The sequence below is a fragment of the Phyllobates terribilis genome, unplaced genomic scaffold (assembly GCF_046119375.1).
Source record: "Phyllobates terribilis strain yellow unplaced genomic scaffold, ASM4611937v1 Scaffold_10__3_contigs__length_209671492, whole genome shotgun sequence".
In the NCBI taxonomy this organism is placed as follows: domain Eukaryota; kingdom Metazoa; phylum Chordata; class Amphibia; order Anura; family Dendrobatidae; genus Phyllobates; species Phyllobates terribilis.
Window position 1 is genome coordinate 53,102,755 of NW_027362770.1, and position 20,940 is coordinate 53,123,694.

Below are 20,940 nucleotides of genomic sequence, written 5' to 3' on the forward strand. Positions count from 1 at the left end.
ATACAGAGATTTGAACCGTGGAACTGCAAAACCACAGTTTTAGTTATCTGGCCTACACCAGAATCTTTTAAACAGATATATTTGTGTCTGAACAGTCAGCGAGACACTATTACTGTTTTTTTTTACAGAAAAAAGGCCAAAGCTGGATAATACAGAGATTTGAACCGTGGAACTGCAATACCACAGTTCTAGTAATCTGGCATACACCCGAATCTTTTAAACAGATATGTTTGTGTCTAAACTGACAGCGAGACACTATTACTGTTCTTTATTACAGAAAAAAAGGCAAAAGCTGGGTAATACAGAGATTTGAACTGTGGAACTGCAAAACCACAGTTCTAGTTATCTGGCCTACACCAGAATCTATTAAACAGATATATTTGTGTCTGAACAGTTAGCGAGACACTATTGATGTGTTTTTTTAAGGAAAAAAGGCCAAAAGCTGGATAATACAGAGATTTGAACCGTGGAACTGCAAAACCACAGTTCTAGTTTTCTGGCCTACACCAGAATCTTTTAAACAGATATAGTTGTGTATGAACAGTTAGCGAGACACCATTGATGTTTTTTTTTTATGGAAAAAAGGCCGAAAGCTGAATAATACAGAGATTTGAACCGTGGAACTGCAAAACCACAATTCTAGTTATCTGGCCTACACCAGGATCTTTTAAACAGATATATTTATGTCAGAACAGTCAGCGAGAAACTATTACTGTTTTTTTTTACGGAAAAAAAGCCAAAAGCTGGAAAATACAGAGATTTGATCTGTGGAACTGCAAAACCACAGTTCTATTTATCTGGCCTACACCAGAATCTTTTAAACAGATATGTTTGTGCCTAAACAGTCAGTGAGACACTATTACTGTTATTTTTTACGGAAAAAAGGTCAAAAGCTGGATAATACAGAGATTTGAACCTTGGAATGGAAAACCACAGTTATAGTTATGTGGCCTACAAAATAATCTTTTAAACAGTTATATATGTGTCTGAACAGTCAAGGAGACAATGTTACTGTTTTTTTTACAGAAAAAAGGCCAAAAGCTAGATAAAACAGAGATTTGAACTGTGGAACTGCAAAACCAGAGATATAGTTATGTGGCCTACACAAGAATCTTTTAAACAGATATATTTGTATATGAACAGTCAGCGAGACACTATTACTGTTTTTTTTATGGAATAAAGGCCAAAAGCTGGATAATACAGAGATTTGATCCGTGGAACTGCAAAACCACAGTTCTAGTTATCTGGCCTACACCAGGATCTTTTAAACAGATATATTTGTGTCTGAACAGTCAGCGAGACACTATTACTTTTTTTTTTACGGAAAAAAGGCCAAAAGCTGGATAATACAGAGATTTGAACCGTGGAACTGCAAAACCACAGTTCTAGTTATTTGGCCTACACCAGAATCTTTTAAACAGATATATTTGTATAGGAACAGTCAGCGAGACACTATTACTGTTTTTTTTATGGAAAAAAGGCCAAAAGCTGGATAATACAGAGATTTGATCCGTGGAACTGCAAAACCACAGTTCTAGTTATCTGGCCTACACCAGGATCTTTTAAACAGATATATTTGTGTCTGAACAGTCAGGGAGACACTATTACTGTTTTTTTACGGGAAAAAGGCCAAAAGCTGGATAATACAGAGATTTGAACCGTGGAACTGCAAAACCACAGTTTTAGTTATCTGGCCTACACCAGAATCTTTTAAACAGATATATTTGTGTCTAAACTGTCAGCGAGACACTATTACTGTTTTTTTTTACGGAAAAAATGGCAAAAGCTGGATAATACAGAGATTTGAACTGTGGAACTGCAAAACCACAGTTCTAGTTATCTGGCCTACACCAGAATCTTTTAAACAGATATATTTGTGTCTGAACAGTTAGCAAGACACTATTGATGTTTTTTTTTAAGGAAAAAAGGCCAAAAGCTGGATAGTACAGAAATTTGAAATGTGGAACTGCAAAAACACAGATCTAGTTATCTGGCCTACACCAGAATCTTTTAAACAGATATATTTGTGTCTGAAAAGTAAGGGAGACACTATTAGAGTTTTTTTTTATGGAAAAATGGCCAAAAGCCTCATAATACAGAGATTTGAACCGTGGAACTGCAAAACCACAGTTTTAGTTATCTGGCCTACACCAGGATCGTTTAAACAGATATATTTGTGTCTGAACAGTCAGCAAGACACTATTACTTTTTTTTTTTTACTGAAAAATGGCCAAAAGCTGGATAATGCAGAGATTTGAACCGTGGAACTGCAATACCACAATTCTAATTATCCCGCCTACACCAGAATCTTTTAATCAGATATATTTGTGTCAGAACAGTCAGCGAGAAACTATTACTGTTTTTTTTTACGGAAAAAAAGCTAAAAGCTGGAAAATACAGAGATTTGAACCGTGGAACTGCAAAACCACAGTTCTAGTTATCTGGCCTACACCAGGATCTTTTAAAAAGATATATTAGTGTCGGAACCGTCAGCGAGACACTACTACTGTTTTTGTTTACGGAAAAATGGCCAAAAGCTGGATAATACAGAGATTTGAACCATGGAACTGCAAAACCACAGTTATAGTTATGTGGCCTACACCAGAATCTTTTAAACAGATATGTTTGTGTCTGAACTGTCAGGGAGACACTATTACTGTTTTTCTTTACGGAACAAAGGCCAAAAGCTGGATAATACAGAGATTTGAACTGAGGTACTGCAAAACCACAGTTATAGTTATGTAGCCTACACCAGAATCTATTAAACGGATATATTTGTGTCTGAACAGTCAGGGAGACATTATAACTGTTTTTTTTTATGGAAAAAAAGGCCAAAAGCTGGATAATACAGAGATTTGAACCGTGGAACTGCAAAACCACAGTTCTAGTTATCTGGCCTACACCAGAATCTTTTAAACAGATATATTTGTGTCTGAACAGTCAGCGAGACACTATTACTGTTTTTTTTTACGGAAAAAATGCCAAAATCTGGATAATACAGAGATTTGAACCGTGGAACTGCCAAACTACAGTTATAGTTATGTGGCCTACGTCAGAATCTTTTAAACAGATATATTTGGGTCTGAAAAGTCAGGGAAACACTATTACTGTTTTTTTTTATGGAAAAAAGGCCAATAGCTCGATAATACAGAAATTTGAACAGTGGAACTGCAAAACCGCACTTATAGTTATGTGGCCTACACCAGAATCTTTTAAACAGATATATTTGTGTCTGAAAAGTCAGGGAGACACTATTACTGTTTTTTTTTAGGGAAAAAATACCAAAAGCTGGATAATACAGAGATTTGAACCGTGGAACTGCAAAACCACAGTTGTAGTTATCTGGCCTACACCAGATTCCTTTAAACAGATATATTTGTGTCTGAACAGTCAGGGAGACACTTTTAATGTTTTTTTTTTTACGGAAAAAAGGCCAAAAGGTGGATAATACAGAGATTTGAACTGTGGAACTGCAAAACCACAGTTAAAGTTATCTGGCCTACTCCAGAATCTTTTAAACAGATATATTTGTGTCTGAACAGTCAGCAAGACACTATTACTGGGGTTTTTTATGGAAAAATGACCAAAATCTGGATAATACAGATATTTGAACCATGGAACTGCCAAACTACAATTATAGTTATGTGGCCTACACCAGAATCTTTTAAACACATATATTTGTGTCTGAAAAGTGAGGGAAACACTATTACTGTTTTTTTATGGAAAAAAGGCCAAAAGCTGGATAATACAGAAATTTGAACCGTGGAACTGCAAAACCACAGTTATAGTTATGTGGCCTACACCAGAATCTTTTAAACAGATATATTTGTGTCTGAACTGTCAGCGAGACACTATTACTGTTTTTTTTTATGGAACAAAGGCCAAAAGCTGGATAATGCAGAGATTTGAACAGTGGAACTGCAAAACTACAATTCTAGTTATCGGGCCTACACCAGAATCTTTTAAACAGATATATTTGTGTCAGAACAGTCAGCGAGAAACTATTACTGTTTTTTTTTACGGAAAAAAAGGCAAAAGCTAGAAAATACAGAGATTTGAACCGTGGAACTGCAAAACCACAGTTCTATTTATCTGGCCTACACCAGAATCTTTTAAACAGATATATTTGAGTCTGAACAGTCAGGGAGACACTGTTACTGTTTTTTTTACGGAAAAAAGGCCAACAGCTAGATAAAACAGAGATTTGAACCGTGGAACTGCAAAACCACAGTTATAGTTATGTGGCCTACACAAGAATCTATTAAACAGATATATTTGTGTCTGAACAGTCAGGGAGACACTATTACTGTTTTTTTTTACGGAAAAAAAGGACAAAAGCTAGATAATACAGAGATTTGATCCGTGGAACTGCAAAACCACAGTTCTAGTTTTCTGGCCTACACCAGAATCTTTTAAACAGATATATTTGTGTCTGAACAGTCAGCGAGACACTATTACTGTTTTTTTTACGGAAAAAACGCCAAAATCTGGATAATACAGAGATTTGAACCGTGGAACTGCCAAACTACAGTTATAGTTATGTGGCCTACGTCAGAATCTTTTAAACAGATATATTTGGGTCTGAAAAGTCAGGGAAACACTATTACTGTTTTTTTTTATGGAAAAAAGGCCAATAGCTCGATAATACAGAAATTTGAACAGTGGAACTGCAAAACCGCAGTTATAGTTATGTGGCCTACACCAGAATCTTTTAAACAGATATATTTGTGTCTGAAAAGTCAGGGAGACACTATTACTGTTTTTTTTTATGGATAAAATACCAAAAGCTGGATAATACAGAGATTTGAACCATGGAACTGCAAAACCACAGTTGTAGTTATCTGGCCTACACCAGATTCCTTTAAACAGATATATTTGTGTCTGAACAGTCAGGGAGACACTTTTAATGTTTTTTTTTTTACGGAAAAAAGGCCAAAAGGTGGATAATACAGAGATTTGAACTGTGGAACTGCAAAACCACAGTTAAAGTTATCTGGCCTACTCCAGAATCTTTTAAACTGATATATTTGTGTCTGAACAGTCAGCAAGACACTGTTACTGGGGTTTTTTATGGAAAAATGGCCAAAAGCTGGATAATACAGAGATTTGAACCATGGAACTGCCAAACTACAGTTATAGTTATGTGGCCTACACCAGATTCTTTTAAACACGTATATTTGTGTCTGAAAAGTGAGGGAAACACTATTACTGTTTTTTTATGGAAAAAATGCCAAAAGCTGGATAATACAGAAATTTGAACCGTGGAACTGCAAAACCACAGTTATAGTTATGTGGCCTACACGAGAATCTTTTAAACAGATATATTTGTGTCTGAAAAGTCAGGGAGACACTATTACTGTTTTTTTTAAGGAAAAAAGGCCAAAAGCTGGATAATACAGAGATTTGAACCATGGAACTGAAAAACCACAGTTCTAGTTATCTGGCCTACAACAGAATCTTTTAAACAGATATATTTGTGTCTGAACAGTCAGGGAGACACTATTACTGTTTTTTTACGGGAAAAAGGCCAAAAGCAAGATAATACAGAAATTTGAACTGTGGCATCAAAACTATGAATTAACACATGTGGAATTATATACTTAACAAAAAAGTGTGAAACAACTGAAAATATGTCTTATATTCTAGGTTCTTCAAAGTAGCCACCTTTTGCTTTGATGACTGCTTTGCACACTCTTGGCATTCTCTTGATGAGCTTCAAGAGGTAGTCACCAGAAATGGTTTTCACTTCACAGGTGTGCCCTGTCAGGTTTAATAAGTGGGATTTCTTGCCTTATAAATGGGGTTGGGACAATCAGTTGTGTTGTGCAGAAGTCTGGTGGATACACAGCTGATAGTCCTACTGAATAGACTGTTAGATTTTGTATGGCAAGAAAAAAGAAGCTAAGTAAAGAAAAACGAGTGGCCATCATTACTTTAAGAAATGAAGGTAAGTCAGTCCGAAAAATTGGGAAAACTTTGAAAGTGTCCCCAAGTACAGTTGCAAAAACCATCAAGCACTACAAAGAAACTGGCTCACATGAGGACTGCCCAGGAAAGGAAAACCAAGAGTCACCTCTGCTTCTGAGGATAAGTTTATCCGAGTCACCAGCCACAGAAATCGCAGGTTAACAGCAGCTCAGATTAGAGACCAGGTCAATGCCACACAGAGTTCTATCAGCAGACACATCTCTTCAACAACTGTTAAGACGAGACTTTGTGCAGCAGGCCTTCATGGTAAAATAGCTGCTAGGAAACCACTGCTAAGGACAGGCAACAAGCAGAAGAGACTTGTTTGGGCTAAAGAACACAAGGAATGGACATTAGACCAGTGGAAATCTGTACTTTGGGCTGATGAGTCCAAATTTGAGATCTTTGGTTCCCACCACCGTGTCTTTGTGCGACGCAGAAAAGGTGAACGGATGGACTCTATATGACTGGTTCCCACCGTGAAGCATGGAGGAGGAGGTGTGATGGTGTGGGGGTGCTTTGCTGGTGACACTGTTGGGGATTTATTCAAAATTGAAGGCATACTGAACCAGCATAGCTACCACAGCATCTTGCAGCGGCATGCTATTCCATCCGGTTTGTGTTTAGTTGGACCATCATTTATTTTTCAACAGGACAATGACCCCAAACACACTTCCAGGCTGTGTAAGGGCTATTTGACCAAGAAGGAGAGTAATGGGGTGCTACGCCAGATGACCTGGCTTCCACAGTCACCAGACCAGAACCCAATCGAGATGGTTTGGGGTGAGCTGGACCGCAGAGTGAAGGCAAAATGGCCAACAAGTGCTAAGCATCTCTGGGAACTCCTTCAAGATTGTTGGAAGACCATTTCCGGTGACTACCTCTTGAAGCTCATCAAGAGAATGCCAAGAGTGTGCAAAGCAGTCATTAAAGAAAAAGGTGGCTACTTGAAAGAACCTAGAATATAAGAAATATTTTCAGTTGTTTCACACTTTTTTGTTAAGTATATAATTCCACATGTGTTAATTCATAGTTTTTATGCCTTCAGTGTGAATGTACAATTTTCATAGTCAAGAAAATACAGAAAAATCTTTAAATGAGAAGGTGTGTCCAAACTTTTGGTCTGTACTGTATACCTTGGAACTGGAAAACCACAGTTATAGTTATGTGGCCTACAAAATAATCTTTTAAACAGATATATTTGTGTCTGAAAAGTCAGGGAGACACTATTACTGTTTTTTTTTTATGGATAAAATACCAAAAGCTGGATAATACAGAGATTTGAACCATGGAACTGCAAAACCACAGTTGTAGTTATCTGGCCTACACCAGATTCCTTTAAACAGATATATTTGTGTCTGAACAGTCAGGGAGACACTTTTAATGTTTTTTTTTTTTACGGAAAAATGGCCAAAAGCTGGATAATACAGAGATTTGAACCATGGAACTGCCAAACTACAATTATAGTTATGTGGCCTACACCAGAATCTTTTAAACACATATATTTGTGTCTGAAAAGTGAGAGAAACAATAATACTGTTTTTTTATGGAAAAAAGGCCAAAAGCTGGTTAATACAGAAATTTGAACCGTGGAACTGCTAAACCACAGTTATAGTTATGTGGCCTACACCAGAATATTTTAAACAGATATATTTGTGTCTGAAAAGTCAGGGAGACACTATTACTGTTTTTTTTATGGAAAAAAGGCCAAAAGCTGAATAATACAGAGATTTGAACCGTGGAACTGAAAAACCACAGTTCTAGTTATCTGGCCTACAACAGAATCTTTTAAACAGATATATTTGTGTCTGAACTGTCAGGGAGACACTATTACTGTTTTTTTACGGGAAAAAGGCCAAAAGCTGGATAATACAGAGATTTGAACCGTGGAACTGCAAAACCAAAGTTTTAGTTATCTGGCGTACACCAGAATCATTTAAACAGACATGTTCGTGTCTAAACTGACAGCAATACACAATTACTGGGTTTTTTTTCGGAAAAAAAGGCAAAAGCTGGATAATACAGAGATTTGAACTGTGGAACTGCAAAATCACAGTTCTAGTTATTTGGCCTACACCAGAATCTTTTAAACAGATATATTTGTGTCTGAACAGTTAGCGAGACACTATTGATGTTTTTTTTTAAGGAAAAAAGGCCAAAAGCTGGATAAAACAGAGATTTGAACCGTGGAACTGCAAAACCACAGTACTAGTTATCTGGCCCACACCAGAATCTTTTAAACAGATATATTTGTGTCTGAACAGTCAGGCCGACACTATTACTGTTTTTTTTTATGGAAAACATGCCAAAAGCTGGATAATATAGAGATTTGAACCGTGGAACTGCAAAACTGCACTTCTAATTTTCTGGCCTACACCAGAATCTTTTAAACAGATATATTTGTGTATGAAGAGGTAGCGAGACACCATTGATGTTTTTTTTTATGGGAAAAAGGCCAAAAGCTGGATAATACAGAGATTTGAACCGTGGAACTGCAAAACCACAGTTCTAGTTATTTGGCCTAAACCAGGATCTTTTAAACAGATATATTTGTGTCTGAACAGTCAGCGAGACACTATTACTGTTTTTTTTTTAGGAAAAAAGGCCAAAAGCTGGATAATACAGAGATTTGAACCGTGGAACTGCAAAACCACAGTTATAGTTATGTGGCCTACACCAGAATCTTTTAAACAGATATATTTGTGTCTGAACTGTCAGGGAGACACTATTACTGTTTTTTTTACGGAACAAAGGCCAAAAGCTGGATAATGCAGAGATTTGAACCGTGGAACTGCAAAACCACAATTCTAGTTATCCGGCCTACATGAGAATCTTTTAAACAGATATATTTGTGTCAGAACAGTCAGCGAGAAACTATTACTGTTTTTTTTTATGGAAAAAAAGCCAAAAGCTGGAAAATACAGAGATTTGAACCGTGGAACTGCAAAAACACAGTTCTATTTATCTGGCCTACACCAGAATCTTTTAAACAGATATATTTGTGTCTGAAAAGTCAGGCAGACACTACTACTGTTTTTGTTTACGGAAAAAAGGCCAAAAGTTGGATAATACAGAGATTTGAACCCTGGAACTGGAAAACCACAGTTATAGTTATGTGGCCTACAAAATAATCTTTTAAACAGATATATTTGTGTCTGAACAGTCAGGGAGACACTGTTACTGTTTTTTTTTACAGAAAAAAGGCCAAAAGCTAGATAATACAGAGATTTGATCCGTGGAACTGCAAAACCACAGTTCTAGTTATCTGGCCTACACCAGGATCTTTTAAACAGATATATTTGTGTGTGAACAGTAAGCGAGACACTATTACTTTTTTTTTTACGGAAAAAAGGCCAAAAGCTGGATAATACAGAGATTTGAACCGTGGAACTGCAAAACCGCAGTTCTAGTTTTCTGGCCTACACCAGAATCTTTTAAACAGATATATTTGTGTATGAACAGTTAGCGAGACACCATTGATGTTTTTTTTATGGAAAAAAGGCCAAAAGCTGGATAATACAGAGATTTGAACCGTGGAACTGCAAAACCACAGTTATAGTTATGTGGCCTACACCAGAATCTTTTAAACAGATATATTTGTGTCTGAACTGTCAGGGAGACACTATTACTGTTTTTCTTTATGGAACAAAGGCCAAAAGATGGATAATACAGAGATTTGAACTGTGGTACTGCAAAACCACAGTTATAGTCATGTGGCCTACACCAGAATCTATTAAACAGATATATTTGTGTATGGTCAGTCAAGGAGACACTATAACTGTTTTTTTATGGAAAAAAAGGCCAAAAGCTGGATAATACAGAGATTTGAACCATGGAACTGCAAAACCACAGTTCTAGTTATCTAGCCTACACCAGAATTTTTTAAACAGATATATTTGTGTCTGAACAGTCAGCGAGACACTATTACTGTTTTTTTTTACGGAAAAAACGCCAAAATCTGGATAATACAGAGATTTGAACCGGGGAACTGCCAAACTACAGTTATAGTTATGTGGCCTACGTCAGAATCTTTTACACAGATATATTTGGGTCTGAAAAGTCTGGGAAACACTATTACTGTTTTTTTTTATGTAAAAAAGGCCAATAGCTCGATAATACAGAAATTTGAACCGTGGAACTGCAAAACCGCAGTTATAGTTATGTGGCCTACACCAGAGTCTTTTAAACAGATATATTTGTGTCTGAAAAGTCAGGGAGACACTATTACTGTTTTTTTTTATGGAAAAAATACCAAAAGCTGGATAATACAGAGATTTGAACCGTGGAACTGCAAAACCACAGTTGTAGTTATCTGGACTACACCAGATTCCTTTAAACTGATATATTTGTGTCTGAACAGTCAGGGAGACACTTTTAATTTTTTTTTTTTTTACGGAAAAAGGGCCAAAAGCTGGATAATACAGAGATTTGAACTGTGGAACTGCAAAACCACAGTTAAAGTTATCTGGCCTACACCAGAATCTTTTAAACAGATATATTTGTGCCTGAACAGTCAGGCCGACACTATTACTGTTTTTTTTTATGGAAAACATGCCAAAAGCTGGATAATATAGAGATTTGAACCGTGGAACTGCAAAACTGCACTTCTAATTTTCTGGCCTACACCAGAATCTTTTAAACAGATATATTTGTGTATGAAGAGGTAGCGAGACACCATTGATGTTTTTTTTTATGGGAAAAAGGCCAAAAGCTGGATAATACAGAGATTTGAACCGTGGAACTGCAAAACCACAGTTCTAGTTATTTGGCCTAAACCAGGATCTTTTAAACAGATATATTTGTGTCTGAACAGTCAGCGAGACACTATTACTGTTTTTTTTTTAGGAAAAAAGGCCAAAAGCTGGATAATACAGAGATTTGAACCGTGGAACTGCAAAACCACAGTTATAGTTATGTGGCCTACACCAGAATCTTTTAAACAGATATATTTGTGTCTGAACTGTCAGGGAGACACTATTACTGTTTTTTTTACGGAACAAAGGCCAAAAGCTGGATAATGCAGAGATTTGAACCGTGGAACTGCAAAACCACAATTCTAGTTATCCGGCCTACATGAGAATCTTTTAAACAGATATATTTGTGTCAGAACAGTCAGCGAGAAACTATTACTGTTTTTTTTTACGGAAAAAAAGCCAAAAGCTGGAAAATACAGAGATTTGAACCGTGGAACTGCAAAAACACAGTTCTATTTATCTGGCCTACACCAGAATCTTTTAAACAGATATATTTGTGTCTGAAAAGTCAGGCAGACACTACTACTGTTTTTGTTTACGGAAAAAAGGCCAAAAGTTGGATAATACAGAGATTTGAACCCTGGAACTGGAAAACCACAGTTATAGTTATGTGGCCTACAAAATAATCTTTTAAACAGATATATTTGTGTCTGAACAGTCAGGGAGACACTGTTACTGTTTTTTTTTACAGAAAAAAGGCCAAAAGCTAGATAATACAGAGATTTGATCCGTGGAACTGCAAAACCACAGTTCTAGTTATCTGGCCTACACCAGGATCTTTTAAACAGATATATTTGTGTGTGAACAGTAAGCGAGACACTATTACTTTTTTTTTTACGGAAAAAAGGCCAAAAGCTGGATAATACAGAGATTTGAACCGTGGAACTGCAAAACCGCAGTTCTAGTTTTCTGGCCTACACCAGAATCTTTTAAACAGATATATTTGTGTATGAACAGTTAGCGAGACACCATTGATGTTTTTTTTATGGAAAAAAGGCCAAAAGCTGGATAATACAGAGATTTGAACCGTGGAACTGCAAAACCACAGTTATAGTTATGTGGCCTACACCAGAATCTTTTAAACAGATATATTTGTGTCTGAACTGTCAGGGAGACACTATTACTGTTTTTCTTTATGGAACAAAGGCCAAAAGCTGGATAATACAGAGATTTGAACTGTGGTACTGCAAAACCACAGTTATAGTCATGTGGCCTACACCAGAATCTATTAAACAGATATATTTGTGTATGGTCAGTCAAGGAGACACTATAACTGTTTTTTTATGGAAAAAAAGGCCAAAAGCTGGATAATGCAGAGATTTGAACCATGGAACTGCAAAACCACAGTTCTAGTTATCTAGCCTACACCAGAATTTTTTAAACAGATATATTTGTGTCTGAACAGTCAGCGAGACACTATTACTGTTTTTTTTTACGGAAAAAACGCCAAAATCTGGATAATACAGAGATTTGAACCGGGGAACTGCCAAACTACAGTTATAGTTATGTGGCCTACGTCAGAATCTTTTACACAGATATATTTGGGTCTGAAAAGTCTGGGAAACACTATTACTGTTTTTTTTTATGTAAAAAAGGCCAATAGCTCGATAATACAGAAATTTGAACCGTGGAACTGCAAAACCGCAGTTATAGTTATGTGGCCTACACCAGAGTCTTTTAAACAGATATATTTGTGTCTGAAAAGTCAGGGAGACACTATTACTGTTTTTTTTTATGGAAAAAATACCAAAAGCTGGATAATACAGAGATTTGAACCGTGGAACTGCAAAACCACAGTTGTAGTTATCTGGACTACACCAGATTCCTTTAAACTGATATATTTGTGTCTGAACAGTCAGGGAGACACTTTTAATTTTTTTTTTTTTTACGGAAAAAGGGCCAAAAGCTGGATAATACAGAGATTTGAACTGTGGAACTGCAAAACCACAGTTAAAGTTATCTGGCCTACACCAGAATCTTTTAAACAGATATATTTGTGCCTGAACAGTCAGTAAGACACTATTACTGGGTTTTTTTACGGAAAAATGGCCAAAAGCTGGATAATACAGAGATTTGAACCATGGAACTGCCAAACTACAGTTATAGTTATGTGGCCTACACCAGAATCTTTTAAACACATATATTTGTGTCTGAAAAGTGCGGCAAACACTATTACTGTTTTTTTATGGAAAAAAGGCCAAAAGCTGGATAATACAGAAATTTTAACCGTGGAACTGAAAACCACGGTTATAGTTATGTGGCCTACACCAGAATCTTTTAAACAGATATATTTGTGTCTGAAAAGTCAGGGAGACACTATTACTGTTTTTTTTATGGAAAAAAGGCCAAAAGCTGGATAATACAGAGATTTGAACCGTGGAACTGAAAAACCACAGTTCTAGTTATCTGGCCTACAACAGAATTTTTTAAACAGATATATTTGTGTCTGAAAAGTCAGGGAGACACTATTACTTTTTTTTTTACGGAAAAAAGGCCAAAAGCTGGATAATACAGAGATTTGAACCGTGGAACTGCAAAACCACAGTTATAGTTATGTGGCCTACACCAGAATCTTTTAAACAGATATTTTTGTGTCTGAACTGTCAGGGAGACACTATTACTGTTTTTCTTTATGGAACAAAGGCCAAAAGCTGGATAATACAGAGATTTGAACTGTGGTACTGCAAAACCACAGTTATAGTTATGTGGCCTACACCAGAATCTATTAAACAGATATATTTGTGTATGAACAGTCAGGGAGACACTATAACTGTTTTTTTATGGAAAAAAAGGCCAAAAGCTGGATAATACAGAGATTTGAACCATGGAACTGCAAAACCACAGTTCTAGTTATCTAGCCTACACCAGAATCTTTTAAACAGATATATTTGTGTCTGAACAGTCAGCGAGACACTATTGCTGTTTTTTTTTACGGAAAAAACGCCAAAATCTGGATAATACAGAGATTTGAACCGAGGAACTGCCAAACTACAGTTATAGTTATGTGGCCTACGTCAGAATCTTTTAAACAGATATATTTGGGTCTGAAAAGTCAGGGAAACACTATTACTGTTTTTTTTTTATGGAAAAAAGGCCAATAGCTCGATAATACAGAGATTTGAACCGTGGAACTGCAAAACCACAGTTGTAGTTATCTGGCCTACACCAGATTCTTTTAAACTGATATATTTGTGTCTGAACAGTCAGGGAGACACTTTTAATGTTTTTTTTTTACGGAAAAAAGGGAAAAAGCTGGATAATACAGAGATTTGAACTGTGGAACTGCAAAACCACTGTTAAAGTTATCTGGCCTACACCAGAATCTTTTAAACAGATATATTTGTGCCTGAACAGTCAGTAAGACACTATTACTTGGTTTTTTTACGGGAAAATGGCCAAAAGCTGGATAATACAGAGATTTGAACCATGGAACTGCCAAACTACAGTTATAGTTATGTGGCCTACACCACACTCTATTAAACACATATATTTGTGTCTGAAAAGTGAGGGAAACACTATTACTGTTTTTTTATGGAAAAAAGGCCAAAAGCTGGATAATACAGAAATTTGAACCGTGGAACTGCAAAACCACAGTTATAGTTATGTGGCCTACACCAGAATCTTTTAAACAGATATATTTGTGTCTGAAATGTCAGGGAGACACTATTTCTGTTTTTTTTATGGAAAAAAGGCCAAAAGCTGGATAATACAGAAATTTGAACCGTGGAACTGCAAAACCACAGTTGTAGTTATCTGGACTACACCAGATTCCTTTAAACTGATATATTTGTGTCTGAACAGTCAGGGAGACACTTTTAATTTTTTTTTTTTTTACGGAAAAAGGGCCAAAAGCTGGATAATACAGAGATTTGAACTGTGGAACTGCAAAACCACAGTTAAAGTTATCTGGCCTACACCAGAATCTTTTAAACAGATATATTTGTGCCTGAACAGTCAGTAAGACACTATTACTGGGTTTTTTTACGGAAAAATGGCCAAAAGCTGGATAATACAGAGATTTGAACCATGGAACTGCCAAACTACAGTTATAGTTATGTGGCCTACACCAGAATCTTTTAAACACATATATTTGTGTCTGAAAAGTGCGGCAAACAGTATTACTGTTTTTTTATGGAAAAAAGGCCAAAAGCTGGATAATACAGAAATTTGAACCGTGGAACTGCAAAACCACGGTTATAGTTATGTGGCCTACACCAGAATCTTTTAAACAGATATATTTGTGTCTGAAAAGTCAGGGAGACACTATTACTGTTTTTTTTATGGAAAAAAGGCCAAAAGCTGGATAATACAGAGATTTGAACCGTGGAACTGAAAAACCACAGTTCTAGTTATCTGGCCTACAACAGAATTTTTTAAACAGATATATTTGTGTCTGAAAAGTCAGCGAGACACTATTACTTTTTTTTTTACGGAAAAAAGGCCAAAAGCTGGATAATACAGAAATTTGAACCGTGGAACTGGAAAACCGCAGTTATAGTTATGTGGCCTACACCAGAGTCTTTTAAACATATATATTTGTGTCTGAAAAGTCAGGGAGACACTATTACTGTTTTTTTTTATGGAAAAAATACCAAAAGCTGGATAATACAGAGATTTGAACCGTGGAACTGCAAAACCACAGTTATAGTTATGTGGCCTACACCAGAATCTTTTAATCAGATATTTTTGTGTCTGAACTGTCAGGGAGACACTATTACTGTTTTTCTTTATGGAACAAAGGCCAAAAGCTGGATAATACAGAGATTTGAACTGTGGTACTGCAAAACCACAGTTATAGTTATGTGGCCTACACCAGAATCTATTAAACAGATATATTTGTGTATGAACAGTCAGGGAGACACTATAACTGTTTTTTTATGGAAAAAAAGGCCAAAAGCTGGATAATACAGAGATTTGAACCATGGAACTGCAAAACCACAGTTCTAGTTATCTAGCCTACACCAGAATCTTTTAAACAGATATATTTGTGTCTGAACAGTCAGCGAGACACTATTCCTGTTTTTTTTTACGGAAAAAACGCCAAAATCTGGATAATACAGAGATTTGAACCGAGGAACTGCCAAACTACAGTTATAGTTATGTGGCCTACGTCAGAATCTTTTAAACAGATATATTTGGGTCTGAAAAGTCAGGGAAACACTATTACTGTTTTTTTTTATGGAAAAAAGGCCAATAGCTCGATAATACAGAGATTTGAACCGTGTAACTGCAAAACCACAGTTGTAGTTATCTGGCCTACACCAGATTCTTTTAAACTGATATATTTGTGTCTGAACAGTCAGGGAGACACTTTTAATGTTTTTTTTTTTACGGAAAAAAGGGAAAAAGCTGAATAATACAGAGATTTGAACTGTGGAACTGCAAAACCACTGTTAAAGTTATCTCGCCTACACTAGAATCTTTTAAACAGATATATTTGTGCCTGAACAGTCAGTAAGACACTATTACTTGTTTTTTTTACGGGAAAATGGCCAAAAGCTGGATAATACAGAGATTTGAACCATGGAACTGCCAAACTACAGTTATAGTTATGTGGCCTACACCACACTCTATTAAACACATATATTTGTGTCTGAAAAGTGAGGGAAACACTATTACTGTTTTTTTATGGAAAAAAGGCCAAAAGCTGGATAATACAGAAATTTGAACCGTGGAACTGCAAAACCACAGTTATAGTTATGTGGCCTACACCAGAATCTTTTAAACAGATATATTTGTGTCTGAAATGTCAGGGAGACACTATTTCTGTTTTTTTTATGGAAAAAAGGCCAAAAGCTGGATAATACAGAAATTTGAACCGTGGAACTGCAAAACCACGGTTATAGTTATGTGGCCTACACCAGAATCTTTTAAACAGATATATTTGTGTCTGAATAGTCAGGGAGACACTATTACAGTTTTTTTATGGGAAAAAGGCCAAAAGCTGGATAATACAGAGATTTGAACCGTGGAACTGCAAAACCTCAGTTATAGTTATGTGGCCTACACCAGAATCGTTTAAACAGATATATTTGTGTCTAAACTGACAGCGAGACACTATTACTGTTTTTTTTTTACGGAAAAAAAATGCAAAAGCTGGATAATACAGAGATTTGAACTGTGGAACTGCAAAATCACAGTTCTAGTTATCTTGCCTACACCAGAATCTATTAAACAGATATATTTGTGTCTGAACAGTTAGCGAGACACTATTGATGTTTTTTTTTAAGGAAAAAAGTCCAAAAGCTGGATAATACAGAAATTTGAACTGTGGAACTGCAAAAACAGAGTTCTAGTTTTCAGGCCTACACCAGAATCTTTTAAACAGATATATTTGTGTCTGAAAAGTCAGGGAGACACTATTACTGTTTTTTTTACGGAAAAAAGGCCGAAAGCAGGATAAAACAGAGATTTGAACCGTGGAACTGCAAAACCACAGTTCTAGTTATCTGGCCTACACCAGAATCTTTTAAACAGATATATTTGTGTCTGAACAGTCAGGTCCACACTATTACTGTTTTTTTTTATGGAAAAAAGGCCAAAAGCTGGATAATGCAGATATTTGAACCGTGGAACTGCAAAACCGCAGTTCTAGTTTTCTGGCCTACACCAGAATCTTTTAAACAGATATATTTGTGTATGAACAGTTAGCGAGACACCATTGATGTTTTTTTTTATGGAAAAAAGGCCAAAAGCTGGATAATACAGAGATTTGAACCGTGGAACTGCAAAACCACAGTTCTATTTATCTGGCCTACACCAGAATCTTTTAAACAGATATATTTGTGTCAGAACAGTCAGCGAGAAACTATTACTGTTTTTTTACGGAAAAAAAGCCAAAAGCTGGAAAATACAGACATTTGAACCGTGGAACTGTAAAAACACAGTTCTATTTATCTGGCCTACACCAGAATCTTTTAAACATATATATTAGTGTCTGAAAAGTCAGGGAGACACTACTACTGTTTTTGTTTACGGAAAAAAGGCCAAAAGCTGGATAATACAGAGATTTGAACCTTGGAACTGGAAAACCACAGTTATAGTTATTTGGCCTACACCAGAATCTTTTAAACATATATATTTGTGTCTGCACAGTCAGGGAGACACTATTACTGTTTTTTTGCGGGAAAAAGGCCAAAAGCTGGATAATACAGAGATTTGAACCGTGGAACTGCAATACCACAGTACTAGTTATTTGGCCTACACCAGAATCTTTTAAACAGATATATTTGTGTCTGCACAGTCAGGGAGACACTATTACTGTTTTTTTACGGGAAAAAGGCAAAAAGCTGGATAATACAGAGATTTGAACCGTGGAACTGCAATACCACAGTTCTAGGAATCTGGCGTACACCAGAATCTTTTAAACAGATATGTTTGTGTCTAAACTGTCAGCGAGACACTATTGCTGTTTTTTTTTACAGAAAAAAAGGCAAAAGCTGTATAACACAGAGATTTGAACTGTGGAACTGCAAACCCACAGTTCTAGTTATCTGGCCTACAACAGAATCTTTTAAACAGATATATTTGTGTCTGAACAGTTAGCGAGACACTATTGTTGTTTTTTTTTAAGGAAAAAAGCCCAAAAGCTGGATAATACAGAAATTTGAACTGTGGAACTGCAAAAACACAGATCTAGTTATCTGGAATACACCAGAATCTTTTAAACAGATATATTTGTGTCTGAAAAGTAAGGGAGACACTATTACTGTTTATTTTAACGGAAAAAAGGCCAAAAGCAGGATAAAACAGAGATTTGAACCATGGAACTGAAAAACCACAGTTCTAGTTATCTGGCCTACACCAGAATCTTTTAAACAGATATATTTGTGTCTGAACAGTCAGGTAGACACTATTACTGTTTTTTTTTATGGAAAAAAGGCCAAAAGCTGGATAATGCAGAGATTTGAACCGTGGAACTGCAAAACCGCAGTTCTAGTTTTCTGGCCTACACCAGAATCTTTTAAACAGATATATTTGTGTATGAACAGTTAGCGAGACACCATTGATGTTTTTTTTATGGAAAAAAGGCCAAAAGCTGGATAATACAGAGATTTGAACCGTGGAACTTCAAAACCACAGTTCTAGTTATCTGGCCTACACCAGGATCTTTTAAACAGATATATTTGTGTCTGAACAGTCAGCGAGACAATATTACTTTTTTTTTACGGAAAAAAGGCCAAAAGCTGGATAATACAGAGATTTGAACCGTGAACTGCAAAACCACAGTTATAGTTATGTGGCCTACACCAGAATCTTTTAAACAGATATATTTGTGTCTGAACTGTCAGGGAGACACTATTACTGTTTTTTTTTATGTAACAAAGGCCAAAAGCTGGATAATGCAGAGATTTGAACCGTGGAACTGCAAAACCACAATTCTAACTATCCGGCCTACACCAGAATCTTTTAAACAGATATATTTGTGTCAGAACAGTCAGCGAGAAACTATTACTGTTTTTTTTTACGGAAAAAAAGCCAAAAGCTGGAAAATACAGAGATTTGAACCGTGGAACTGCAAAACCACAGTTCTATTTATCTGGCCTACACCAGAATCTTTTAAACAGATATATTTGAGTCTGAAAAGTCAGGGAGACACAACTACTGTTTTTGTTTATGGAAAAAAGGCCAAAAGCTGGATAATACAGAGATTTGAACCTTGGAATTGGAAAATCACAGTTATAGTTATGAGGCTTACAAAATAATCTTTTAAACAGATATATTTGTGTCTGAACAGTCAGGGAGACACTGTTACGTTTTTTTTATGGAAAATAGCCCAAAAGCTAGATAAAACGGAGACTTGAACCGTGGAACTGCAAAACAGCAGTTCTAGTTATCTGGCCTACACCAGGATCTTTTAAACAGATATATTTCTGTCTGAACCATCAGCGAGACACTGTTGCTTTTTTTTTTCCGGAAAAAAGGCCAAAAGCTGGATAATACAGAGATTTGAACCGTGGAACTGCAAAACCACAGTTACAGTTATATGGCCTACACCAGAATCTTTTAAACAGATATATTTGTGTCTGAACTGTCAGGGAGACACTATTACTGTTTTTTTTTTTACGGAAAAAAGCCAAAAGCTGGATAATACAGAGATTTGAACTGTGGAACTGCAAAATCACAGTTCTAGTTATCTGGGCTACAACAGAATCTTTTAAACAGATATATTTGTGTCTGAACAGTCAGGGAGACACTATTATTGTTTTTTTCTATGGCAAAAAGGCCAAAAGCTGGATAATACAGAGATTTGAACCGTGGTACTGCAAAACCACAGTTCTAGTTATCTGGCCTACACCAGAATCTTTTAAACAGATATATTTGTGTATGAACAGTCAGCGAGACACTATTACTGTTTTTTTTTACGGGAAAAAAGGCCAAAAGCTGGACAATACAGAGATTTGAACAGTGGAACTGCAATAGCACAGTTCTATTAATCTGGCCTACACCAGAATCTTTTAAACAGATATATTTGTGTCTAAACTGTCAGCGAGACACTATTACTGATTTTTTTTACGGAAAAAGGGCAAAAGCTGTATAATAAAGAGATTTGAGCTGTGGAACTGCAGAAAAACAGTTCTAGTTATCTGGCCTACACCAGAATCTTTTAAACAGATATATTTGTGTCTGAACAGTTAGCGAGACACTATTGATGTATTTTTTTAAGGAAAAAAGGCCAAAAGCTGGATAATGCAGAAATTTGAACTGTGGAACTGCAAAAACACAGTTCTAGTTATCGGGCCTACACCAGAATCTTTTAAACAGATATATTTGTGTCTGAAAAGTCAGGGAGACACTATTACTGTTTTTTTTACGGAAAAAAGGCCAAAAGCTGGATAATACAGAGATTTGAACCGTGGAACTGCAAAACCACAGTTCTAGTTATCTAGCCTACACCAGAATCTTTTAAACAGATATATTTGTGTCTGAACAGTCAGGTAGACACTATTGCTGTTTTTTTTTTATGGAAAAAAGGCCAAAAGCTGGATAATACAGAGATTTGAACCATGGAACTGCAAAACCACAGTTCTAGTTTTCTGGCCTACACCAGAATCTTTTAAACAGATATATTTGTGTCTAAACTGTCAGCGAGACACTATTACTGATTTTTTTTACGGAAAAAAGGCAAAAGCTGTATAATACAGAGATTTGAGCTGTGGAACTGCAAAACCACAGTTCTAGTTATATGGCCTACACCAGAATCTTTTAAACAGATATA